The sequence below is a fragment of the Psammomys obesus genome, unplaced genomic scaffold (genome assembly GCF_907164565.1).
Source record: "Psammomys obesus unplaced genomic scaffold, mPsaObe1.curated_primary_1811, whole genome shotgun sequence".
In the NCBI taxonomy this organism is placed as follows: domain Eukaryota; kingdom Metazoa; phylum Chordata; class Mammalia; order Rodentia; family Muridae; genus Psammomys; species Psammomys obesus.
This window is the reverse complement of record NW_026585644.1, coordinates 47,504,366-47,514,088: the sequence shown is the minus strand read 5'-3', so window position 1 is coordinate 47,514,088 and position 9,723 is coordinate 47,504,366. Positions and strand designations below refer to the sequence as shown.

General features: G+C 49.7%; 1 long non-coding RNA gene across 1 annotated transcript in view; it reads left to right on the top strand.

The window, feature by feature from the left end:
* Positions 1–9,248, top strand: part of LOC129687962 (uncharacterized) — a 36,515-nt gene extending 27,267 nt beyond the window's left edge. Inside the window, exons 3-5 of the long non-coding RNA XR_008721850.1 lie at positions 7,165–7,274; positions 7,402–7,564; positions 8,379–9,248. This is a non-coding gene — a long non-coding RNA (uncharacterized LOC129687962). The remainder of the gene's footprint in view (positions 1–7,164; positions 7,275–7,401; positions 7,565–8,378) is intronic.
* The last annotated feature ends 475 nt before the right edge of the window (positions 9,249–9,723 follow it).

Here is a 9,723-nt window from a genome sequence, read left to right as displayed (position 1 = left end):
CACACACACACACACACACACACACACACACACACACACACACACACCCTGATCCACATTCATGGAGTTCTGCATTCTCTTCTCAGAGCTGTGAGGAGGAGGGGCGGCTCTGGATCCCATGTTAAGAGGCCTACTACAGAGGGAAGCCTAGAGGTTGAGGAAGGACTGAGGCCAGTACAGTCCACGCTGAACTGTGGAGGAGAGCAGAGGGTGGCCTGAAGTCCGCCCCCACCAGCCAGCCTGCTGCAGTGGGCTCTGAGCTAAGCCTAGCCTTTCAAGCTACAACTCCTGCAGAGTGGAGAGTATGATCTGACTCCTCCATTCTCCCTTAGCAACCTGAGAGGTCCCCAAGACTGGGAGGTGGGGCCTCCGGCAGTATACCACACTAGGCAGGCCAGAGCCTCCGTTTCTGACAGTGAAGGAGAGCGAGGTGTGGAAGGAGAAAACTGTGGGCAGGGCAGAGCTGGGTTTGCCCTGAAGGGTAGGCGTAGACAGGATGAGCTGCCCTAAGGAGGAAGCTATGAGGAAGTTACTGGGAATCTGTGCCTCTTGCCTCTTTCCTGAACTTCCTCTCCCTTCTGCCTCCTCCCACCAGGAAGCACAATCCCATTTCCTCTTTTGTTATTATTTTTTTTTTTTTCTAATACAAGGTCCAGGCTGCCCTGGAACTCACTCTGTAGACCAGGCTGCCGTTGAACTCACAGAGATCTGCCTGCCTCTGCCTCCCCGAGTACTGGAATAAAGGTGTGTGGCACCACAACCAGCTTTTTTTTTTTTTTTTTTTTAAAGCAGGACCCAGAACATTTAATCTGTAGGTATTCTCCCACAAGCACATTCAAGTAGCAACATTTTCCTTTGGAGAATTATTCTGAAGGCTAGTGAGTCAGCTCAGAGAGGGAAAACAGTTCTAGTGCTGCCTGTACATGGGTTCCAGGAACAGAATTTAGAGAACTGATGTCCCTCTGACATGTGTTGACACATGTAACATGCATGAGCCACCACACATGGGCCTAGAAGCAACATTAATAAAAAAAAAAAAAGTTAAATTAAACTGGCTATGGTGGTGCATGCCTTTAATCCCAGAACTCTTAGGAGGCAGGGACAGACTGATCTCTGAGTTCAAGGTCAGCCTGGTGTACAGTATGAGTTCCAGGACAGCCAGAGCTACACAGAGAAACTCATTTGGAAAAGCAAACAAACAACCCCCCAAAAAACAAAACAAAACAAAACAAAAAAAAAGAATCTGTCTCAAAATTAAGTTAAATTAGTATTTAAAAAAACAATTAGGCATGTGCATAAAAAAGAAATAAGTTATGAATGCTTTGTCTTTATATTACAATCTGCTTTTACACAGCTAGACCCTATCGGAACATGCCAGGATTCATATGGGCTTGCCCGGCGCATGAGTGATATTGCCATTCAGTAGGACTCAGGATCCTTGGGTAACAGGAGGAAGGATAGACTGCTTTGTATCTTGGGGTGGATAGCTCTATTGGGGTCCCCAGTGAACCACACCCTTTTATACAAACGTCTTGTATAGTTCTGTTCTTCCATGATCGTGAGCATGTGACCTGCTTTTAGTACGGTGACGTCAGCAAACTGTGGCTGAGAATTGCACTGCCAAGCCTTGCCTCTGCTCATGCCTGTCCTCCTGGAACCTTCTCTGGGAAGACAGCCGTCGACCTGAAAAGACCGAGGTGTGGATTCATGAGTGATCATCCGGCGTGTAATGTGGGCACTAGATAATTTGGCATGGCCTTTGTGGGCCTTTCAAGCTAACTCAACGGAATGGGTAACTCCTTGAAGGTACTTGAAACAGAATAAGCACCAAGATGAGCCCTTCCCAGATTATTGACCTATAAAATCATAAGCAAATAAAGCCTTGTTGTTTTAAGCCATTAGGTTTAGGAGTGGCTTCTTACACAGCAGCAAGAACCGAGAGCCTTGTCATAGACGTTTGATAAATGCATTTGGAATGAGTGAGTGACTAACCACCATGCGGGGCTGGGCTCATTTGTTCACCGGTGTTATTAAGCTTTGCTCACATCTACTTTCTCATATGATTTCCTGTGATGTTCAGCTTTATGTGTCAGTTTGACTGGGTCACTGGCTACCCAGATATTTGGTCAAATATCTTGGCTGTTTCTATAAAGGTGTTTTTAATAGGATTAACGTTTAAACCTTTACAAGCAGATTACTTTGCAAAATGTGGGTGGGGCTTATCCGGTCAGTGGGAGGATTGAACAGAACAAAAGGTTGACCCAAATGAGAGAAGTCCCTCGCAGGGCAGCCTTGGTTCTGTGGCAGCCTGCAACTTTCTACCGAACTGAGTTATTAGCCCTGCAGGTTTCAGACTTGGCGGACTCCATAAGTGCAGAATCAATAGTTTATGGTGGGCTCTGTCTGTCTGTCTGTCTCTCTCTTGTCCACACACCTATCCATCCACAGGCTGACAGTGGTGGCTCAGTACTGTTGACCAGCATCGATGGAGAGGCTTACTTCATTGCAATCACTGGCGGCCAACTGTGGCAGCCAGAACAAACCCATTCCAAACTTGCAATGTGGCTTCTGCCGAATGCACAGCTTTTGCACTATCGCTGAGAATCCCTAAGCCAAGAACTGTCTGTGATGTGAGCTCCATACTGTTTTGTGGGGATCATGGTGACTTAGAGGTCAGTTCTAGTCTTCAGATGCTTACATTCATTGCTCATCTAGGTTCTGCTGTGTGTTGGGCTCAGACTAAGACCCTGGTCATAACTGTGAGCAGAGTGGATACAGGGCCTGCCCTGGGAGGGAGGCATGCCCTCATGGCACAGTATGTGAGCAAGCATAGCATAGCAATCATTGTGCCAAAGCAGAATGCTAGGCACTTAATCCAGAAAGCTAGGAAGGAGAAGGTGCCCCACAGGAAAGGAACGGCAGGCAGGTGGATGTTCCATCAGGGAGGGGCTGGTGGCTCCGTTGCTTTTAGATCTATGATAAGGCAGAGGTATGATGGAGGAGAGCTGCCTACCTCATGGCAGCCAGGCATGAGAGAAAGACAGAGAGGAAGAGGCTGGAGCAAAGATACCTTCAACAGCATCTCACAGATAGGCTCCAGTTTCAGTTTCTACCCCCTTCCCAAGGCTGTTTGGTTAGGAATCTGTCAATGGAAGAATCCACTGATGAGGTTAGTGCCATCAAGATTCAACCACTTCCTGAAAGTCCCACCTCTGAACATTGTATTGGGGACCAAGTCTTTTTTGGGGGGGACACTTCTTACCCAAACCATAGCACATGCTGAACTCATATAGTATCATTTTATGGTGTTCATCTTTTGCTCCTCATAAAGTTCAAGATGCTTTGATCGGGTGGGCTTTGATCCTCCAGGCAGGATTTAGGCACCCCAGGCTCCCACATTGGGGCTCTGCTCTCTCTGAGTCCTGGACCTGGAAGGACAAGTGGAGGAGGTCCTTCTTTATTTCCCATGCCCTTTCCCCCACCAGTCACTGTTTCTTGAGAGTTCTGATTTTTCTGTCTTGTGCTGAAAATTGACCACCTTTTCACTTTCCAGACAAGGTTTATCTCTCCTTCTATGTGGCAGGGTCTCATGGGTAGCCTTTAAAAGAATGTGCTCTTTGGAATCAAAGAGATTTGAGCGGGCAACATAATTTTCCACCTTCCTAGCTGTGCTGCACCTGGCCAAGATGCTGGAACCTCAGTTTGCTCCCTGCAAAATTAATGTAATCATAGTATCATGCTAGTAGCTCCCTTCTGAGCCCTTCTGAAGATTGACTGGGGACAGTGACATAGGGTCTGGGGGCACAGTAAATGAGGGTGTTTATTATTCTCAAGACAACCCAAAGTGAGGTAGGAGTTCAGAGCTAGTCATGGGGTCTCAGCCCTCTTTCCACTTCTCCTAGCCACTTCACCAGAGCAAAATGCTTTCTGGGAGTCTGTGACTAGGTCAGTTCATGAATGATGCCTCTGCAGGTGCCCTGATCCCATGGCTCCACCCTCGCCTCATGCCAGGGTACCGATGCCAGATCCTCTCAGCGGTTACAACCTCCAACTGCCTCCTGCTGCTTGAGTTTTTATCAAAAGCTCAGTTGAGAGAAATACAGTTCAAGGGGGTCACTTAAAGGCCACACATTCCATCCATTCTTCTAGATACTTATGCCCAACCAGTCAGAGGATCAGGAAACTGAGCCATTCTTGTCATCACAGAGTCTTTATCCTCTTCTCCCGTATGACTCCAGAAATGCAGTTCCCCAGTATCGTGCACTTGGGAATGGTTTTGTCCAGTTGGTCTCTTCCTCAGACCATGAGCAGAAGACATTTTAGGCTTTGGTTTCTTTTCCAGCAAAAAGCTGCATCTGCTGACGAATTGGGGTGTGTGTGCAGGGGATTCCAATCTATGGACCCCAAGACTTGTAAGACTGATGTCCAACATTTGCTTCCTCTGGTTCTCGCCAGGAAACAACAGGCAAATTTGAGGTCCAACTTAAGACTCTTAGAGGACCTTGTGGGCTGTCATTTGATGGATATGGCTTCTTTCCAGAGACTAGCTAGATCCGTACACCCTTACAGCAATGGTTTTGTGTGTCTCCTCTGTTGTTTTGGGGTCCAGTGAGGCCAGAGTGGGGGTCAGTAAACACAACGATCTCAGAAGTTTAGTCAGGGTGGAGCACTGGCCTGGGTGTGTGGGAGAACAAGGAGGGGCCTGGTGGCTATGGGACAAATGTCCCTTTCTCAGCCAGTGTGGTGGTAATGACGGGTCTGGCTTCATTAGAGCAGGGGGCTCTAATGAAAAGAGAATTTTCCATGGATTAGAAAACAGCAGTACAGCTGTTGCTCAACTTGAACTTCTCCCTGTGGCCCCCAGGCTGTCTGGTATTTTTGTCACATTGTGAAACACTGAAACTTGCAGCAAGCACCCCTTTCTCTTCCTCTTCCCTCTCTCCCCAGTCACTCTCACCCACCCTTTTTCTTCCTTAGTATATCATTCGGCTCCTGCCCTCCATCTGGCTTCAGAGGCAGCTTCTGAGCTGCGTACTAAAACTGTTCCTTCGTCTGGGTTAGACAGGGGTCTCTCTAGCAGGCCTGGGGCCCCAGACTGGTGCTGGAGCAAACAGCAGAAGGAGTTGAGATGGCTCACGGGGAGCAGCCACAGATCCAAGGACAGCAACTACATCTGCTATGGTCTGCTGAAAGAGCTGTTACTGTTGCTCTTTTATTTATTTCAATGCATTTCATGCCTTAGCTCTTGCTGTACCTTCATCACTATCCAGGCAAGATTCCCTCCTTTTAAAAATTACATTTGTCTCGGGGCATGGTGGCACACGCCTTTAATCCCAGCACTCGGGAGGCAGAGGTAGGCAGATCTCTGAGTTTGAGGCCAGCCTGGTCTACAGAGTGAGTTCCAGGAAGGCCAGGGCTACACAGAGAAGCCCTGTCCTAAAATCAAACAAGTTTACTTTGTATGTATAGTTACAATATGCAAAGGTATGTGTAGTCAGAGGACAACTTTTGTGAGTCAGTTCTCTCTATCCTGTGAGACTAAACTCAGGTGGTCAAACCTGGCAGCAGGCACCCGATGAGCCATCTTGCCAGCCCCAGTCCCTCCCCCTCCCTTTTTAATAGTTTGACATGGTGCAGTGCCTGTTTGTTTACCTGTTTATCTAATCTACGGTCTGTCCACTTTGCAAAGATGGCACTTACAGCCAGTTTGGAGCTCTCTGTGCAGTGTAAGACCAGCAGCATTCCTGGCCTCTCCCAGCCACAGAGACAACTGTGCATTCTGATATTGAGGGGAAGAAGAGAAAAGCCCCCAGACTCAGAAGCAGCACCCCTGGGGTCCCTATCCCTCACTGCTCTCTCTTGCCAATAGAGGCCTCTTGGGTGAGCTTACTCCATATCCTCCAAGTTACACACATCCCGACAGCTCTGATAATCGCCTGCTCACAACCGTTGCTTAGTTCTCTCTCCATCTCTGCCTCCCTTCCGTCTTGTGGTGCTGAGGATGAAACCCAGGGCCTCGTGGAAGCGTGCTAATCAAATGCTCTTCCCTGAGCTCCACTTCCATAGATTTTCTATCAAGGCTGTATCTTCTTTAGGTCTGCTGAGGACAGCCCTTGTCTAGTCAAGGTGAATGCTATATTCTGGGCAGCTCTACTGTGGTCCTCTCCCCATCATGTCTATTGACTCACTGTATACGTGAGGGAACAGTGTGGAGCTGGCTACAGAGTCTTTGGCCTCCCTCTCTAACTAGTATATCTTTGCAGAAGGCAGAGGAGAGGAGCAGGAGGCATGGGAGAGATGTTTCCATCGGGGAGTCACAGGGATCAACCACAGCAGCATCTATGTCCCCTGATGTGATGCCCCATGTCTCTGGAATCTGATTTAACATTCCTTTTGGCCTACGAATGGCTGAGTTATTTTGTTTCAGTATCAGCAAGAGACAATGGTTCTGGTGTGCTGAGGCAGGGGGGCTCTGGCAGCATCTCTCGGTGTGTGTATATGGGGTCTCTTGGCTCAAATCTGGAGCCTGTCTGCTTTAGATTTTCTGTCCTGGATCCTGAGGAGGAGGAGGAGTTGTATCCTGTGCCTTGCTAGCAGAGTGCTTTTTTTCTAGCCTCAGGGAAAAATTGATGGAGGAGCGCTGGTGAGGCAGGCTGTAGGGGCTTTGTGGTCCTTATGCTCTTCACTTGACTCTCCTTCCCCTTTTTCCTGTCTCTTGTCCTTGTCTCCTTCACAGCACTCTGCCCCACTTGGGTTTCCCTTCCCTCTTTCCTTTCTCCATCTGTACGGAGCCTTCTCTGCTGACCACAGCCTATACCACAACCTTAGAGCAGGGCTCCTGGGCCTCCATGGCTAGGTGGCAAATATATGACCCAGGTCCACCTCACCCCTCATGACAGACACTCATCTCATACTAGGGCTCCTTCCATAGTCCCAGACTCTCGGCGCAGAGGGAAGGTGATGGATGTGGTGCCTTTGGTTTACAGCACCATCTTAGTCAACGGCTACCTTTCTGCAATGGCCTTTACCCCTGACCACTCAGTGAGAGTAGCCCGGTCACCTGCAGACAGACTGATTTCTCTGATGTGAAGCATGTGTGAGGACAGGCTGGTGTGTGTGTGTGTGTGTACGCGCACTCATGCATGAACGCTATGGTCTCCCCAGGCGACCTTACGCTGTGGCCAGGATTGAGATAACTGCCTTCCTGAAGAAAGAGTGCTACAAGAAGAGACCTGGGCACAGGAACCCCGGGCTGGAATGGTGACTGCCCTCAGGTAGTGGACTGTCCCTGGTCAAGCCTGTTTCTCCAGTAACTGGACAAGAGCACCCTGGGGAGAAATGGCTGAGAAAGAGAAGGGGCCAGGAATCTCTACTAACTTAGCCCTTCTTTCCATAACCAAGGGGGCTTTGGAAGGAGCTGCTAGTCACCCAGGCCCCCCAGCACTGGGGCAGGGGCAGTGCTGGGGGCGGCCAGAAGCCAGATCGACCTTTGGCCTGCTTTCCTCTACAACTCTGTCACCCTGGGCCTGCGGCTGTCCGTAGATTCCGCCAGTCTCTGGACAAGGTGGGCAGAGGGTAGGGAAACTGCTTTTGGAGGGCACAGTTTCTTCTAGAGTCTGGGCAGGGAAACAAACAGTGGCTGGAGCTGGAGGGATGTGAGTCTCAGCCAAACTTTGCAAGGAAAACCTTTGCCAAGCCACTGGCCTTCTGCAGCTACTCCATGGGCCCTACGGCTGAAAGGGGAAGTTCAGCTGTATTTAGGAAGCTGTTCACAGACAGGAATGGTGGGGGTGTGTGTGGAGGTGAGGGTGAGGAAGGCAACTGGCTGGAGGGGCTGGGAGAGGAGGGCAGGCAGTCACTCAGAAGGGATTTATTTATCAGGGACCTGAGGACAAAGGTTTGATTTGGGTCCACATGTTGTCACTTGGGAAGCTCTTGGAGCTAGAGGATGGGGGATAGGGCAGAATGAAGATGAGAAAGGGGCGAAGAGAAGAAAGGGAAAGGGGAGAGGATAGAGTTCTCAGCCAGGATGCCTGGCTTTTTAATGCTGGAAGCAAAGGTTGCATGTGCTGGGCATATATGCTCAGCCACCCCAGAGGGCCAGGTGGTAACTACCCCTCAGGGTACAGAGGGATAGGACGGAGTCTGGGAAGGGGAAAGCTTTGGGTGCGCAGCCTGCAAGAGGAGGTCAAAGGAAGAACTCTCGTCTCCCCCAGAGTATGCCCAGATTTCTCTGCTAGACCGCTCAAGTCACCATAATAACATACCCTAAACTAGGTGGCTTATTGTCAGTTGATAATCACTGCTCAAGCACTGGCAGCTGGGAGTGATGGGTAGGGTTGGAGGAACCATGTTTTCAACCAACATCACTCTTCCAGAAGGTCGTGCCCCCACCAGAGATGAGCTTCAGCAGAGTTCTTCCAGAGGGGTCCCTGTGCCCAGGACCGGAAGGGGACCCCATCCCAACAAGGGGCATGTTACTCCAGCCACAGAAACCATGCCATGCAGGAGGACCTGCTCTGCCGATGGAAGTTATAAGGGCTTCAGTGGCGCTCACTCCGCCATTGATCACCCAAGACCAAACGGCTCAGTGCACCCTGGTGAGGACAGCTGTGCACCTCAACCCAACACGGGACTCCGCTGGAGTGCGACTCATGTGCCAACTGCTATGCTAAGGACCAGGGGGTAGACAGCATGGTTCCTTTCCTCATGGGACTGAACCTTAGTGAGGGTTCATCGTGGGTCAGTGTTTCTCCCAAGCTGTGAGGACGGCCAGGTGAAGGTAGGAGGAAGCAAGGCTCCTATCTTTTTAATCTCCCGGGGGAGGAGACAACAATCATACACCTGAAACATGCAGAAAATGAGGCAAGGGTTAAGAGGTGCACTGTTGAGAGCCATGGAACCAGTTGACATGACATGCGTGTGATGGTGTGTGCGGCTCTCTCTGTAAGCGGGCCTGACTAACCAGCCTTGGCTGAAGAAACAACTCATCAGCTCTGGCATGACTGTAAAATCAGGACTTTAAAATCTAGGCGGGCTCCACCAGCTACCTTTTTGTCATTTTGTCTCATTTTTGAGTAAAGTTCTCTTGTAGCCCAGGCTGGTCCATAACTTGCTGTGTAGCTAAGGCTGATCCTTTTTGATCCTTCTGCCTTCACACCGGAGTCCTGGGGTTATAAGTGTGCACCTCTACACCTGTTTTTGTTTTGTTTCCCTTCTGATTCATCCTTTCATTGATCGTTTCTCTCTCCTCCTCACCTCTCCCTCAGCACTGGAATCCGTGGCAAGTGCCTGGGTTCCAGGTTTGGGGAACCTTCTGCAGTCACAAAGCACGGCGTTAGCTGAATTGAGAGGCAGAGGCCAGGAACACAGGACTTTCATCGAACCAATTTGGGGTTCACAAAATGCTTCGACAGAGGATCGTGAGGTACTTCTGAGTGGGAACACTTAGGGGGTAGGGGTGCTGGCGACAGGAAAGGGTCCCGTTCCTAGGTGTGGGAGCGCTCAGGCTGTGCTGTGCATGTGTGGCCAAGGTGTTCCAGAAAGCTCTAAGGCTGGCATAAGGGGTCACTGAATAGCCTTCCCCCCAGCTTCACTCATTATTTACATTTTTGGAAACATCTGAGAAAAAAGTTAGACATCTTGACCTTTTCCCTTTAATTACTTCAGGGGATATTCTCAAGGACATTCCTTAACATAGCTTGCTTTTCTTTCGGCCAAGCG